Raw genomic sequence first — 17,683 nt, 5'->3', positions numbered from 1 at the left:
TTGGTTTTTTACAAAACCAAATCCCCCTTCAAAGAATGGGTTTGTTATCACTGAAGATATTCACAAACCTACTTGGCAGGCCAAGAATAAATACAACAAGCAGTAGGTGAGTTCCTGAAATACTCTGCACTGATAGGGCGCTGTGATGCTCCACATGGCTGACCTTGCTCCTCTGTCTTCTCCCGACACTTACTTTTCCTCCAGACTCAGTCCAGCTATGTGCCCTCTAGGAAGACCCCCTTGTTCCCCACCATATGCCCTGCACAATTTTGTTAGGTGCTCCCAGCATAGAATTTCCCATGCTGAATAATAATGGTCTTCACCAATAGACCGTAAACTTTTCCAGAACAGGAACTGTTTTATTTTTGTTTTGTTTTGCTTTTACCTTTATATCCTTCAGTACCTAGCACAATACATGGAATGTAATAGGCACTCAAATATTTACTAAGTAAAACTTCATAAATAGAGCAGCCATAGAATATTGGTCCAGGAGAGAGAGATTTAGTACCCAGGTTTTTCCATGGCAAGCAGAATCCATCAATTCTCACCTCTGGCGCCACCTTCTCAGGAATCCTTTCTGAACTTAACGTTTTTCTTGACTAGGCTTGGTGCCCCTTAGGGAGCACACCTTCCTTTCTCTCTTTTTCTTTCTTTCTTCCTTTTTCTTTCTTTCTTTCTTTCTTTCTTTCTTTCTTTCTTTCTTTCTTTCTTTCTTCTTTCTCTTTCTCTTTCTTTCTTTCTTTTTCTTTCAAATTCAAGTTAGTTAACATACAGTGTAGTATTGGTTTCAGGAGTAGAATTTAGTGATTTGTCACTTATATATAACACCCGGTGCTCATCGTAAGTGCCCTCTTTAATGCCCATCACCCAATTACCCTGTTCCCCCCACTCAGCAACCCTCAGTTTGTCTCCTGTAGTTAAGAGTTTCTTATGGATTCCCTCCTCTCTGTCTTTATCTTATTTTATTTTTCCTTCCCTTCCCCTATATTCATCTGTTTGGTCTCTTAAATTCCACATATGAGTGAAATCATATGATATTTGTCTCTGACTGACTTATTTTGCTTAACATAATACATTCTAGTTCCATCCATATTGCTGCAAATGGCAAGATTTCATTCTTTTTGATGGCTGAGTAATATTCTTACATGTATATATGCATATATATATATATATACACACCATTATATATATATAAATTCCATATATATATAAAATTACATCATATATAAAATTATATTATATATACATATATATGTATATAAAATTACATTTTATGTATACACACACACACACACACACACCAGTTTTCTTTATCCATTCATTAGTCAATGGACATTTGGGTTCTTTCCGTAATTTGGCTATTATTGATGCTGCTGCTATAAACATTGAGGTACATGTGCCCCTTTGAATCAGCACTTTTGCGTCCTTTGGATAAATACCTAGTAGTGCAATTGCTGGGTCATAAGGTAATTCTATTTTTAACTTTTTGAGGGACCTCCATACTGTTTTCCAGAGTGACTGCACAGTTTGCATTCCCACCAATAGTGTAAGAGGGTTCCCCTTTCTCTGAATCCTCACCAACATCTGTTGTTTCCTGAGTTGTTAATTTTAGCCATTCTGACAGGTGTGAGGTAATATCTCATGGTGGTTTTGATTTGTATTTCCCTGATGTTGAATGATGTTGAGCATTTTTACATTTGTCTGTTAGTCATTTGTATGTCTTCTAGGGGGCACATGTTTCTAAAGAGAGAATGTCATGATAGCATGAAAGATTTGGGCCTAAATCCTGCTCTGTTGCTAGTTTCTAGCTGTACCACTTGGGTTCTGAGTGTTGATTTCCTTCACTGAAAAATTAATCATAGTATCACTGGGTTGCTGGGAGCACTACATGACATATAACCTGGCACACAGTAAGTGCTTAATAAATGTCAGTCTGCACTTGCCCCTTTGTGCTTCCTCAGTACTCTGCACATATCCCATCAGCTTCCTTGTCTGCCTCCCTCCTTGGATTCCAAGTCAAGGATTGTATCTTTCATCTTCCTACCCCAGGACTCATGGGAATTGCTCAATCATTGCTTGTTCATTGAATACAATCTTCCATTTTAGAAGCTTAGAGACGTTAAAATGACCCACTCAACTCATACAGGTAGGAAATGGCTAAGCCAAGAACCACAACACAACTCTAATGCTTTCTTAAAAAAAGATTTTACTTATTTATTTGAGAGAGAGAGCATGAGTGGGAGTGGGGAGGGGCAGAGGGAGAGGGAGAAGCAGACTCCCGGCTAAGCAGGGAGCCCAATGAGGGGCTGGAGCCCAATGCGGAGCTCAATCCCAGGACCCTGGGATCATGACCTGAGCCGAAGGCAGACACTTAACCAACTGAGCCACCCAGGCACCCCACACAAATCTAATCCTTTAGCCAATACTTTTTGGTCCAACTGCATGAAACCATGAAATCAATGCATACATGCATCTATGAAATAGGATCTGTGCACATCTACACAGGTATGTCTTCTCAAAGACTGATCAAGTATTAGGCACAATCTAAATTCCCTTAATAGAAAAAGAGGATTCAGTATTTACATCCATCACTACCACTTCGACCTACCACATATTTCACTCTTCTTGTTCTACCATCTTCCTGAAATAACTATATCATAATTTTGTTGAGCCAGATAGTCAGAGTTTATATTGTGTTGTGTAACTACTAAGCCCAAATTAGTCTTGTAGAATTCCATAATTTCTCCTTTTTTGGTGCAAAATTTTATTCTCCCTGGTCTGAACACTTTTGCTTAGTTGGCTTGATTTTCTAAGTTATCATTTCTTCAGCCCCAAATTCTCTGCCCCAGTTACCTCTCAAAATACTTGAATACAACATGTTCTGTCAATTACATTTTCTTGGAGAAATTTCTTCCGGGACATTCTGACTTCTCCAATCTGGACTGATTAGAGAAGTGAATACCTGACATGCTGGGAGGTACCTTCACCATCATCCTGGGAATTCCCATCCCCTCTCTCCTGTGGGCAGTTTTGCCCTGTGTTTTCTTCTTTTGTGGTGTTCTCCCTTGTTTTGGTAAAACACCTCCTCTAATAGTTTTCTGAGAAAGAGCCCCTGGGAGGAAAATGTTAGAGACCTCTCACGTCTGTAATTGACTTCAATCTCCTATTGCATAATCATTTCCTTCAGAATGTATAGGCATCCCTCTGTGGTCTTATAGCTTCCAGTATTACATCTGAAGTACAAAGACGTTCTCATTCTTCCATTCTTGTGTGCAACTTTTTCTTAGAAGATTTTTCAGATATTCTCTTTGATCTTAATATTCCTAAGTTTCACAATAGTTTGCCTTAATGTCGATCTTTTCTTCATCTACTGTGCTAGGTATTCAGAAGACCCTTTCAATCTACAATTTCATGCATCTCAGTTGTGAGAAAGGTTCTTGGATTATTTTGTTGATGATTTCCTCCTGACCTTCACCCCTATTTTTTCTGTTCTCTCCTGTTAGAATTTATCACTTGGATATTGGTCCTTCTGGACCTGTCATCTACCTTTTATCTTCTTCTTTAATTCTCTCTTTGTTCTGCTTTCTGGGAGATTTCCTCAACTTTTCCTTGCATTCATTTTATTTTATTTTTAAAATTTCTATAATCATAATTTTAATTTGCAAGAGTTTTATTTTGCACTGTCTTCTCTCTCTCTCTCTCTCTGCAGGATAATAACTATAATTTTTGAGGTTTTCTTTTCCCTGTGTGGTCTGTGTTTCCTCTTCTTTTAAAGTTTTTTTTTGTCTCCATGTTTCACATTACAGGCTTTCCTCCTCTGGTATCCTCTGACTTTTGGTGGTCAGCTCATGTTTAAGAGTGAATGAAGCACTATGAAACAGACTGGAAAATCCAAGTGAGTGAGTGGGGCTGCTGACTCTGGGTTTCAGGGTAGAACTGTGCTGCTGGCATCTGGTGCGCAGCTCCCAGGGAGGCTGCTAAATATCCTGCATACACACAACAGCCCCCCACAGCAAAGACTTGTCCTGCCCGAAATGTCAGTCTTGGCTGAAAAATCCTTAGTATCTCATCAGACCATTTAGTTAAAAACCTCGGATTTGGGTTTTGTTTTGTTTTGTTTTGTTTTGTTTTTCTTTCTCTTGGGCTGGTCAGATTCTGCCACCAAGAATCTTGCCTGAGGGGTTTAGACCTGGCTTCCAGCATTCTGGGGGCCAAGGGACAGAGGTGAGCTGGCATTTTTAACAGAGTGCAAAGGTCACCTGATCACTCAATATTGTCTCCCCATCATCAGCTATGGCTAAATTCCCCCACGCCAGAGACTCTCTCCAGAGGCTAAATGTTTTCATACAGTTTTCCGCCAGAATGGAAGAAAGGCAGTTACTTGGCTGTTTGGAGTGAAGAAGGAGCTAATAGAATTTAAATTTCTTCTTAAATAGATGTTTAAGCAATCATTCTGATTTTAGTTGCATCCTTACCCCCTCTTCACTCCCAGTTCCTAAACCCTTATGAGGCGGAGAGGGGAGGGGAGTTTCTGCTGAATAAAATAGTTGGTGCTCAACTTTTTCTACAGATGACTGCTTAGATATATTATCACTTATCTATCTGCTTTCCAGTTTTCAATTCTCTTTATCTTTATAGATTATGTCTTCTTAAAAATCCCTTTACTATCTTATTAGTGAGATCTCAGAAGGGCACACGAGTAAATGCATGTGCTCCCCCATCTATTATGTGGAGGTCCCACAATTGTATTTTTCATGTAGAAGCACTCATCGGTATTCTCCAATAAGAGAATCCCCAAAACAGTGCATCTATACTGAATTCAAGGTAAAATGTCTGCATTCTGTTGACTTTTTCATGGCCAGTTTGCAGGTGCATGTTACTAAATGAGTTTTGATATCAAGAGTGGTTTGGCTATTTTTGTTTTGTTTTGTTTTGTTTTTTCTCTTAAAAAAACTACTGACTACAATGATGAGCTGATTTGGAGCCCACATAATCTGCAGGATGCAGTATGATAGGAGCCAGAAAAAAAAATTTTTTTAAACCTAAACCCAAGAGAAAATAAGAATCTAAACATAATCTGCTAAAAATAAAATAGCAGTGTGGACTAATTGACTAACTGAAATTCTCTGAGAACAGAATTCAGAGCTCTCCAGCTGACCAGTTCCTCAAGCAACTGGAAAAATGATGTTAACTCAGTGTCACTGGCTGCGATCTCTCTCTAGAAATCTAATTTTCACTGTTGTTCTTTGAAATCTGGTGACTCTGGAGGGGACCTGGATTCTGCTCTGGATTTCCATCCCATGCACAGATGCTGCTCTCAACGCCAACTGGAGCATTATTTGCATAAAAAAAATCTGCTTTGAAAGCAGAGAGGGGATATAGCCACACTTCCCAAGTACAGTGGGTGCCCGCTATGATTCTTTCACACTTCAGCCTCAAGTCTCACATGAAGGCAGCCATTCCATTCCATCACTGAGGAGAATTTCTAATATCACGTAGAAAGCAGGATTAAAGACACATTTGTGTTGAAGTTGTGCAAATAAATGCAGCCCCGAGTAACTGAAACCTGAACCTAGAGTGACGTGACTCTTCCATTTTAATATCTAAGGGAATTACTTGTGTGGTACCATGGCAACAGTATCACCTTCAGTGGTTCTCCTAAAGAAAATCTTGCAGAGACATGATCAGAATACATGAAGATTTGGCACTGATGTGATGAGCCAGTGGTCAAAGTATTTCATGTCTTACTGTGTTTCATTGGGTACTTTTTAACTTTTGAGAAATTACACAAATAATATTCAGCTTAGAAGAACTAGAGTATACAAGTAGCTAAAGAGAACTACTGTAGGTTCTCCATCCAGATAGAAGCACTGCTTTGCAGTGATTTTTCTATGCTTATATACCCAACTCTATTAGAGAGGGATAGCAAAATATGTTTTTGAGACAAAGAATGAAAGGGTTTCCTCTTCATAGACCTTCACTGAAAGAATTATGAAGAACTATCAGTCAAGAAAGAAATTAAGTCCAGAGTGGAATGTGAGAAAAAAATTATGAAAAAAAAGGTAGTCTTGTTTATAGAGGTAAGTATATACTGTAAATACTTACTGTGGGCAAAGTGGGGATAAAAACAAATAAAAAAAACCAACCCTAACAAGGAGGCATAGAAAATAACTTTGTGTTCAGTTAAATGTGTATTAAATGCTTAAGAGCAAACACAAATGAATAGAAATGGAATGTAAAACTTCCAGACTACTAGAGAAAAAAGTTAGTAGAGAAAACATCAATTCACTAGAAGTCAGTGTCTTAGTCTGCTCAGGCTGCCATCACATAGACTGGATGGCTTAAACAACAAAAATTCATTTTCTCTTAGTTCTTGGAAGTCCAAGATCAAGCTGCTAGCCTATTCAATTCCTAGTAAGGGCTCTCTTCCTGGATTGCTGATGGCCACCTTCTTGCTAATGCCTCAGATGGAGGAGAGAGAAAGCAGGCTCCCCGGTGTCTCTTCTTATAAAGGCACTAATCGAATCATGAGGAGCCCATCCTCATGACCTCATCTAAATCTCATTACCCTTAAAGGCCCTACCCCCAAATACCATCACACTGGGGATTAGGGCTTCAACATATGAATTTGGGGAGAACACAAACATTCAGCCTAAATTGTCAGTAAAGGAAGACACGGAAACTAAACAAACAAAACAAAAAATAGAGTAAATTTAAAAAACCACAAAATTCAATGATAGAAGTATCAAAATGTGATTTATTCATTTGATGCATAGTATCTAGTAGTAAAAAATGAATGAAATTATCTTCATCTATATCTATATCTATCAATAAAAATAGATCTCAAAAACCAAATGTTGAGTGAAAAAACAGGGTGATAAGTAGACTATGGCTTAATTTGTATAAAAGTTAAGCACAGGAAACCATAACCTATGTTTTCTACAGGGATATTTAGCAGATATATAGATATTTGGGAAATGTATAAAAATCACAGAATCAAGGGTGCCTGGGTGGCTCAGTCATTTAAGTGTCCAACTCTTGATTTTGGCTCAGGTCATGATCTCAGAGTCGTGAGATGGAGCCCCAGGTAGGGAGAGGGAGAGCAAAATATGTTTTTGAGGAGAAGGATGTAGGGCTCCACACTGAGGATGGAACCTGCTTAAGATTCTCTCTCTCCTTCTCCCTCTGCCCTTCCCTGTACCGCCCCCAACCCCACTCAAAAACAAAAACACCAAACAAACAAAAAACACAGAATCATGGATCAGAAGAACAGGCACCAGTTTCAGGAGAATGGAAAACAAAACAAAACAAAACCAAAAGCCAGAGAAGGGGGCTGAGGAGGAGTACAAAAGAATTTGGTACTGAAAAAAAATTTCTTTTATCTGAAAAATGTTTTAAACACCTGTATGGCAAGCCAAATGTTAAGTGTTGAAGATGATACAATGAGCAGAAACAGACAGGTTTCCTGTCCTCCCAGAACTAATGGTCTGAAGGGAAGGCAGATGTTAATCAAATAATTATTCTTAAAGACATAAATTTTAACTGTGGTAAATTCAAGGAGGGCAGTGGAGGAGTGCAGGAGTGGGGAGGAAGGTAGCACTTTAAATGGAGAGGTCACCATATGCAAAACCTTGGCAGTGGATGTAGACATACATAAGGCAGTAGGGCTATGGCTGGGGAAGGGGTACAAGAAGGGGGTTGGACAAGAAGAGAGGGCCAGATTATTTAGGTCTTCCAGGCTGCTTGAAGGGCTTGGTCTTTACCTTCAAAGAGGCAGAAAGCCATTGAAAGGTTTTATTTGGCAGGGGGAGATTAATCAGAGTTGCAGTATTAGAAGATTGCTCTTGATTATTTGTAGAGGGAGGACACGGGAGCAAGAGAAGATATGTGGGAGTTATTGTAGTGTTGGGTGAGACTGGGACTGTGAGGAAAAGGAGGAGGTGGAGGTGAAATTCATTCCACCAGAATCAAGAGATTTTTAGAAGAACATTCAAAAGGACCGGCTGATAGATTGGCCATGAGAAGTGAGGCAGAAAGAGGTGCAAAGATGAGTCCTTGCATCCCTGTGTGGACTCTTGCCATTTCAGAGAGATGAGAATAAGACCGGGTTTGGAGGTGAAGATTTTGAGTTTGCTTTTTGGACAAGTTGAATTTAAAGTGCCTTTGAGATCCAAGTAGAAATTCAGGAAGGTAGTTGAATATAAATGTTTGAAATATAAAGGTGGGAATCAATCCCTGGGGACATGGGTAAAGTAACTTAGGGAGACACTGTGGCATGGCAAGATGGCCCAAGTCATTGTCCTGACAAGTTCCGTTATGGCTGGTAGGAGGAAGATGAACCTGCCAAGGATACGGAAAAGCAACAAGTTGGAGGAAAACCAAGAATAGAGCTAGGAAAGAAGATATTTCAACAAGAGGCAGTCATCAGTTGTGATGCAGATTGAAAAAGGCTCTCTGGACGAGGCACCATGTACGTCATCAGAGACCTTCACAAAAGCTGTGTCGGTGGGGTGAAGTGACAGGTTGGAGCGGGCTGAGAAGTGAGTGGGCACTAAGGAAAAGGAGGCAGCCCTTTTGAGGGGTCTGACTATGGAAAAGAGAAAGAGAACAATAACTCCAGTGGAAAGTTGGGTTGAGGCAAAGTGGTTTCTAGTGGAAAGACTTAAATTTGCACTTTTGCAGGGAGTTTCAGTCTCTGGCTTATCTTTTCTTTTTGAAGTTGGCAGGGGCAAGTCATGAAGGACAAAGAAGAGTTGGAGAGAACAGTAGGAGTAATTGTTCAAAAACTTAAAGCAGAAAGTTTAAAATGGCTACTGGTTACTAGATACGTGCTCTATATAGGAACTATACTAGTCTTTAGCCTTAAATGCATTGTCTCCTTACATAGGGGTACAAATGATTTCTCCTACCTTATAAGGTTTTCATTTAATTCAGTTTAGTTTTTTTCTCCATAGGAGCTCAGTCTCTAGTTCAAATTCCACACTGCACTTGAAGCTGGAGTTTGTGAAGGGATGGCCAAGTCCTGCATGTAACGTCTGAAACCACCTAGAGCCATTCTTGGGAACATGCTGGGTGGTGTGGTCTAGTGGAGCAGGAAAAGCTTGCAGAAGTGCATGGGACGATATGGACAATGCAGCAGGGCCACCTCTGCCTGAAGTGGCCTTGGAGAAAGGGACAGGACCACAAAGGAAATTGGCGGCTCCCCCATCCTGGTCCCTCCCACCACACACACACTCCATCTAAATGTTGACTTACTTGGTCCAATCCTAAGAAGTAAAGTACTGAGAGGGAAGGAGGAGCGTTTGTGTTTATTCCTCATTCACTAATGATATTGTCAGAGGCTCTGCGTGTGATGTTTGACTTCTTTGTATCCTGGTTTCCTGTGTGTGACCCCAATGCCTGGTTCCTGTGGGGATGTGACAGACAGCATGACAAGAGAGGATCTCTTGGGTACCTAAGTCTTCACCCCTAGAGTTCAGTTTCTTCATCTGTGAAACAAGGTTTGGACTAGAAGTTCTCGGGTTCCACCCAGCTCTATCCTTCTGTGTTCTCTAAAGGGGGATGAGGTAAAAAGGGAATGGCGGAAGGGAACTTTGAACTAAACCAGATAACGTGACTGCCTCTTCCAGAAGAGGCATAGTGCTGGTGCAAGCAGCATCTATGAGGTGTGCCTCAGTTCTCCTTCCAAGCTTTTTTTCCCCAGGGGTTTCCTGGGGCCTCTCAATAAGGTTCTCAATTGACCTGAAATATTCACAACTTCAAGCCTAGGGAGGCAATTTTATAACAGCTTAAAAAAGGGGTCCACAAATCCAGGGAAATGTTCACTGACTGCAAACAAACGTTTCCATTGCATAATTACCTCCTAAAAAGTCCATTTCCTCGTCTCACGCCAATGTTGCTATTTGTGCTGAGTGGAAGGGCATTTCCGCTTCCCCTACCGCAAAAGCTGCATTTCTTTCAATATTAAGGTTAATGAGGGCTGGGGCCCTGTAATCTACATGAGTAGGTTAATTCTCATGTGTCCTAGATAGTTGAGAGAGAAAGAGATTTAGAACTTCGGCTGAAGGGGGATGCACATACTGCCTGCTGTGGATGCGTGCAAAGAAGCAAGGAGGAACACCTCGTAAAAGGGACTCTGTGCCTCAGCTCCTTCATCTATAAGATAGAGATGCCGAACATGACCCCATCCTCCCCTGTGCATGAATGAGAGGTGCCAGTTCATAGGTATGTGCTTCAAGTGTGATTATATTATAGTAACAAATATTTTGTCAAAAATTGGGGTGCCTGGGTGGCTCAGTAGGTTAAGGATCTGACTCTTGATTTTGGCTAAGGTCATGATCTCAGGGTCCTGGGGTTGAGCCCCTGGTCTGGCTTCACTCAGCGGGGAGTCTGCTTGAGAATTCTCTCTCCCTCTGCCCCTCCCCCGTACTTACTCTCTCACTCCCTCTTTCAAATAAATAAATAAGTCTTAAAAAAAAATCCCTGACTCTCCCCCTTAGGGTAGGCAGGGTTTTAAGAAATATTTTGTCAAAAACTAACAGAGCTACCATGACATTGCTGGTGGGACACCAATCTTGAATATATTTTCAGAAATAGAGATGTGGTTTGAGTTGATCACATATCCTGTTGTCAAAGGCATGGATGGATTTGCAAGAAGCCCTGAGAACCTGTCTTCATTGACAAAGTAGAAAGCTCAAAGTTGAAAGTTACAACATTACAAATGAATGAGGCTATTTCTACCCTTTCATTCAAAATGATAATACATTTTGTCCAAAGGCAAAAGAATGTGACTTGTACACAGCTTTCTCCCCCACTTGGCTACTATTGACATTGTTGTGATGAAAAAGGGGAGGGCAGGGAGGGCAAGAAAGCAAAAGAGATGAACCAGGGACTCCTGTTTGTTGCCCTCACAAAAAAGTTCTCACTGTTACTGTCAAATATTTAGATGCTTCAATTTTCTAAAAAATTAAAGTTGAGAAATAGAATGATCTGGGATTCATTCTTTCTGACACTGTCTGGCTCTGTGCTAGACACGCTGTGCTAGAAAATCATGGTTTTAAACAAAGTTTAGTAATAGAGACAAAAGAAATAAGTAAGCTAACAATTTAAATTATGATTAGTATGAAATTCAAGAACAGATGAAACTAATCTATAGTACTATATGTTGGCTAACTGAACATAGAAAATAAAAAACCTAATCTATAGTGCTAGAAAGGATTGCCTGGGATTGAGGTGGAGAGGATTGAATTTGGAGGAACAGGAGGGAATTTGAGAGGGGATAGAATGTGTGCTATGTTTTGATTGGGGTGGTGGTTACTGGGTATACACATTTGTCAAAACTCATTGAATTGCTTGCTTAAAATGGACATGTGTTATTGTATATAAACTACACCTCAATAAAGTTAAAACAAAAGATGATATAATATGTGATACAAAGGAAATGAACCAAGGGTGGCAATGAAGCAGGAGTCTAACTTAAGTGAGTGTTTCTAGAAGTCTTCTGTGTGCAGAGGAGGTTTTTGGCCGTGAGGAGGAAAGAGGCCTATGCAGAAGGAATCCCATGAGCAAAGGCCCTGATGGTTTCCCTTATTTTTCTTGCAACAGGGGGACTTTATTAAGACAAGGTCATAATTTTACTCTTCCCCGGAGAGAAGGAATATGCAACTGGATCGTCTCATCAGTCCTTCTAGATGTGGGTACACAGGAATAAGAGCTAAAGGGTATGAGATTTCTTTTTAAGATGATGAAAATGTTCTAAAACTGACTGTGGTGATGGCTGCATCTGTCTATGAATATGCTAAAAACTAATTAAATTGTATACTCTAAATGACTGAATTGTATGGGATGTGAATTATATCTTAAAGCTTTTGTTTAAAAAAATAAGATAATCCAATTCAATGATGAGGCAGGATTGGTTGCAAACTTTGGACACAAAATAAAGCAAAGTAACCTGGATGAGACCCTTCATTTTTACTTCCTGAGCATGCTGCCCACATGTTGAACCAACAAGATGTAACTTCCGATAGATCTTCTACTTGATTCATATGTCAAAGAAAAACAACCTCCCCCCCAAATTGAATAAAATTACCCAATACCAGACTTCCGTTTCTGATAGTGTGGCACTTTGGACACCGTGAACTACTGTCCCACATGAAATAACAAAAATCCTGGGTTACAGTGATTATTTTAAATGTATTATTCAGCTGGCATACAGTCGCCTCAGAGCCCTAGAGCCAAGTGAAATCCTGTTAGAATAAGCTAGGTTATGCAGTGGTAACAAACAAGCTCATGGTTAACTGAACAGTGTATTTCTCACTTAAGACGCTTTGTGTCTGCAGGAGGCACTACTCATTCTAATCCTGTGGGGACCGAGGCTGATGGAGGCTTCAATTCAACATGTGAGTATTACAGTAGATTTTTAATTCCTTGTATCATGCTTCTTTCTCTTAAGAGTTTGGGTATATATTTTATATTTTATATCCTCCCTATTAAGATTTATATTTGGAGTAAACACTCATCAAGTTCTTCCTGCTGAAACTCTCATCCCTACCAACCTATGGTTTTCTTTTTAAAAACTGGAATCCTCATACTATATTTCAGTGACGAAGCTCCCTTTTATGTATTAAAATCAAACCAGTTATTATAACACAGTGGCATTGACACTCCAGAGTAGTGGGTATAAAAGAGAATGTGGCTACTCTTTACTGTAAGATTTAAACAGATTTAAAATAAGTTGCTTCAACTTGAGAGGGGGCTCAATGTGCTACGAAAAGTGGGAATTCAGGAAGCCAATTTAGATTTTTTTTAAAAGGCCCTGTAATGTAAGGCCATGGTGATTATTAATTGAACTCTTTGAACCCTATGCCCTGAAGTCATGAAGTTATTTAGGTCCATCTCTCCTTTGGCAGATGAAGGAAAGTGTAGCTTTACGTCCTCAGCCTTTGGAGTATGTGCTCCCTGAATTCTCTAGTTGCTCTTGGACTATTGAGTCGTTCAGCAAGTATCTCTGCTCACTAGCCCATTCTGGATCCAAATGCCAGAGTTCATTTTCTTTAAATATTATCATTTCTCAGGAAACACCTCAGCAGAAAACACATATTCTCTCACATCAAATCCAAATTTCCACACTGGTCTTTCAATTCTTATGTGTGCATGCACACACACACATGTGTGTATAATGTATAATATATATTGCATATACTATATGTAAAGAAGTATATGTAAGTGTAAAAATATTAATTACAATGATTATAGAGCACTAGTGAAGGTCCTACTCTGTGTCAAGGCCCGAGCGTAGTATCAACTTCAGCCCATTTCATCTTCACAGCAACTTTGTAGGGCCGTTCTATCATCGTTTGTATTTATTAGGGAAGAACACTGCCCTCCCGTGTTTCCAAAGCCCATGCCCTAGTCCTCATCCTACTGGAACCCAATCTACCTTACTGCTGCCTCCCCACGCATACTCTCTGCTCCTGTCAGGTCTCCCCACTACTTTCATGTCCCCCAAACCACTCTCTGCTCATTCAGTCTCCCTTCCTTTCTCCCAAACCCTTAACACTTTTCAAGACTCAGGGCAAATCCCATCTTTGGATCCAATGTAGGACTGGAGCTGCATTTGAATTACCTTGAAATTTTCATTTCCTTGAAAACACATAGTTCATTCAAGCCAGCAGTCTGGGTAGCTTCAGTGGTTCCTTCATTTTCTTGCCTGCCCCATCCAACCCACAGCACATCCTGTCATTGCTGCTTATGAAACCCATCTTTTTTTTTTTTAAAGATTTTATTTATTTATTTGACACAGAGAGAGGGAGAGAGCGCACCAGTAGGCATAGCGGTAGGCAGAGGGAGAGGGAGAAGCAGAGTTACTGCTGAGCAGAGAGCCCAATGTGGGGCTCAATCCCAGGATCCTGGGATCATGACCTGAGCCGAAGACAGACGCTTAACCAACTGAGCCACCCAGGCGCCCCTGGGGGCATGATTTAAGTTAGCCCCTCTGTTCTGAGGTTCAGAGAGGTTAAGTTATTTACTTAAAAGACGCTCAACTAGTCAGTGACAAAACCAGGATTTGAACTTAATCTTTTTGATTGAAAGCTCATGCAACATCAAACCTTCAGGTTAGTATGATATAATAATAATAATAAAAAATGATATACAGAAAACTGTTGTTAAATTATGGGTATGTTCTCTAGTGGGAAAATATGTTCTAACTTTCCCCTAGGAACATAGATTAGGTAACCGACATGTTAATTAACATGGTCTCTTCTCTAGAGGAATGTAAGTAAAGTGTCATCAAGGTATGAGTGGTAGAGAGAGTGTCCCTGGTAGCCAGCATTGGGTGGTAGACCCTGGAAAAGAAGTTCACAAGGTAGATCCTAGAGTTAAAGGTGTCTTGGGAAAATTTCACTATTGTGCCTAAGTCAGATTTGCTTTTGAACTTCCTACATAATGCCTGCTCTCTCAAATCCTACCCCACATGATGCCTACCCTGTCATTATCCAGTAGTATTTCCAAAGTTCTTCAAGTGAACATGTTGACCCAAGGCCTTGCTTACACTTCACTGCAGAGTCCATTTCTCATCTACTACTAATGCCATATTGTAATTCAGCTTTATTACAACCTTCCCGTGGGTCTGTTTTCTTTCTGTCTCCCCTCCCCAACCCTGATTCCCATGGAAGCTGCCATGAAACAATGCTGAGCCATAAGCAAACAACACTGCTGGGAGTCTTGCAGACCACCCCTGCTTAGCTCTCACCTGACTCAGCTCTCCTTTGCAGGGGACAGGGCCCAGAACCCAGATGACTGAGAGAGCTGTTCTTGAACTGAAGCTCTTTATCTGCCGGGTCAGTCTTGCTTGTATCCATTCATTACACACAGAGCTGATGACTGAACTGCTTCTACCATTGGGCTCACCAGTGACCAAAAGTATACTTTTGCAATCTCTCCAAGAGCTTTTATCCTGTAGCTTCCTAATGGGAGTTTGGTTGCCATAACAACAGCCAAGCTCTGCCAGAAGGAGAAATTCCTTGTATAATGAGCCCCCAAGACCTTGTGAAAATAAAGGAAATCTCATTTAAAATGGAGCTGGAAAGCCCTGAAGGGGGAGCTCTCATGCATGTACCGCTCTGCAGCCTGTGTAACCAGGGGAAGAAGGAAGATAAGAATTACTCCAGCAAGGGAGGACATTTTTCACATAGGAATTTTGTCTCTTGCTTTTAAGAGAAGGAAGGAAGATCCCTCCCTGCCCCAGCAGCATCGCACTAACCCCCACATGCAGCCAGTGAGAAACCACAACCTCCAACTCTTGTTCTTCTCCAATAAACTTTTGTTCTAAGCAATCCTCCCCAATTTCCTCCTAAAACCCAAAAAAGCTGACCTTTCCTTTGTCCCTTTGGACTGGCTGGTGGTTCACCATGGCTTGCTTGTCCCAAATTGCAATTCCTCTGTTATTTCTGAATAAACTCAGGGCTTTTTTGCTGAAATAAAATTACTCTTTTCTCTATTTAAAATTAACAACTTTAAATTGAGTATCGATCTTTGCTGGTTTTGGCCTAAAAGACTCAAAATTTCTTCAGTAGCTATCAGTTACTAGGAAATATTTATAGCATTTGTATCATGTTAATCACAAAGTGAATCTGACTTATTTCTTCTTAAACACCCAGCTAATCTGGTCATAGAGAGATCGTTGTGTTCCTGGGTCTCCACAGTGGAGTCTGGAAAAAATCTGGCCAGTCACACATACCACCATCCAAAGCTTCTCAGTCTTACCCCCCAGTTTTGTGTGAGTGAAGTCGTTGCTCTTCTCAAGCTCTTCTCACGGCCTGTTAAATCAAATAAAACTCTCAAACTGGAAGTTGGAGCCCTTGCTCATAAACTACCATATTTTCCCTCCTGCTCTAGCTCATTAGGTATGGTGTTTATGCCATTTAGTTCTCTTTCATACCTTCCCATGGTAAGGATGGTAATGATTCAGTCCTCAAGCCTGGCCAGACTGAGACTTCCCTGGAATTTTTGTCAAGAATCACATAGGAAGACACTCTTTTGCTCCAGAGGCTGCCAAGTTGCTAGACCATGAATCTTGGACCATCATGCCCAACATGTGGGAAAATCTTATGTTAGTTTGCTCAGGCTACTATAACATAATAGCACAGACTTTAAACTCTGAGCTTCTTAAGCACAGAAAATGTGCTTTGATCCATCTTTGTGTCCCCTGCACCTACTACTGTGCTTAGCCCAGAGTCAGGGATCAAGAGATACTTTTGGAATGAATAATATAAAGACAAAATTATGACTCTGAATAATGACATTGGCAACTTTACTAAAGATGTCTGATGAGCCCCAAATACTCAAAATTTTGAACGCAGACTCCCAAAACGTATGTGATAAAATGCACTAAGACCATGACTAAAGCTTTATGTCTATATGTTTATGTTTATAACTTCATGAGTATAGTTTAAGACTGAAGTTTTATGACTAAAGATGGTTTGAGAAGCACCATTAGATTAGATGTCAGAAAATCTGGCTTCGTATCTTGGGTATTCCACAAGCTGTGTAACACTGCACCACTTACTTCATCTTTCTGTCTTGATTCCCTCATCAATAGATAAAAGTTTAATTACACCCATTCAAATGCTCCAACAGTTCATGAACAATTAACTTGAAAATGAAAAATTTCAGAGCTTCTGCAATCAGGTGGAAATTTACCTTCCCAAATTGATTTCCTAAGTCATCAGCTCCCACCAGCCTGCCCTATGCCTTGTTAGCTGGCTTCTGCCCCACTTCTGCTGATATTTCCTGCCGCTCTTCTCACCTCTGTGATTCTTAACCATTCTTCAAGACCCAGACCCATGTCCATCTCCTTGAAGCTTCCCAGACCGCACACATTGGGAATTTATGTGTAATGTATGTGAGCCCCTCAAGGACAGAGCACGACTGATTCTTTGCTGCTGCCTCCAGAAGCCCCCACAACATACTTTGCAAAGAGTCCAGCATGGAATAAAGGGAATATTGTGGCTTCACTCCCCTTCACCTCCCGGCAGACTTCATAGCCTTCACTGCACTCAACTCCAAGGCCCAACATTTCAAAGATATGAAGAACCCAAAGACCTCTGTCCCACAAATTAGTTACTGATGAGGCAAAAGGATCTGGTGCCTGTTTCCTCACATTTATTTCGAACATGCACAATGGTCTTGTTCTGTTTCGGGAGTATTCGGGACGGGACATGGCTGGGCCTAACGGTCAGCCAGCCTCCGTGTTTCACCATGGACACGCATAGCCCTCAGGAAGACAACTGAGGAGTCTAGAATTGAGAATTTAAGCTAACTTATATAAAATAATCTTTGACTTTCTCATTACTAATATATATGTAGCTTCTACAAGGTTACAAAAACACCTGGAACATATGCTACAACAACTTTCACTGTCATTCACAGTAACTAATCCCAAAGAATTGTGAAATCCGGTTTCGTGTGTCGCTGATGCAGAGTTAAAGCTAATCTACTTTTCAGATTCGACATATATTCATGATTCTATTCCAAAGTGTAAAACTGATATTTAGTAGTGTAACTCCCGGCTAAATGTCACACCAATTCATCTGACGCGCTTTGTGGTACTGTGATGTTACAGTGCTCCTGGGGGCAAAGCCACCAGCATTTGAATTCGCAGACTGAAGTAAGCCTACACTGG

At 40.6% G+C, this 17,683-nt stretch overlaps 1 long non-coding RNA gene across 11 annotated transcripts in view; it reads left to right on the top strand.

Annotated features, from left to right (window-relative positions):
* LOC144378834 (uncharacterized) overlaps positions 1–17,683 on the top strand; it is a 101,439-nt gene that overhangs the window by 8,328 nt on the left and 75,428 nt on the right. For 4 of the 11 annotated variants that reach the window (XR_013440607.1, XR_013440609.1, XR_013440608.1 and 1 more), the window contains exons 2-6: positions 3,807–3,895; positions 8,328–8,470; positions 10,028–10,224; positions 11,605–11,720; positions 12,339–12,398. This is a non-coding gene — a long non-coding RNA (uncharacterized LOC144378834). The other 7 variants (XR_013440612.1, XR_013440602.1, XR_013440611.1 and 4 more) reach the window with 5 other exon arrangements.

Source organism: Halichoerus grypus, chromosome 8, assembly GCF_964656455.1.
Source record: "Halichoerus grypus chromosome 8, mHalGry1.hap1.1, whole genome shotgun sequence".
Classification (NCBI taxonomy): domain Eukaryota; kingdom Metazoa; phylum Chordata; class Mammalia; order Carnivora; family Phocidae; genus Halichoerus; species Halichoerus grypus.
This window is presented reverse-complemented; position numbering and strand designations above follow the sequence as displayed.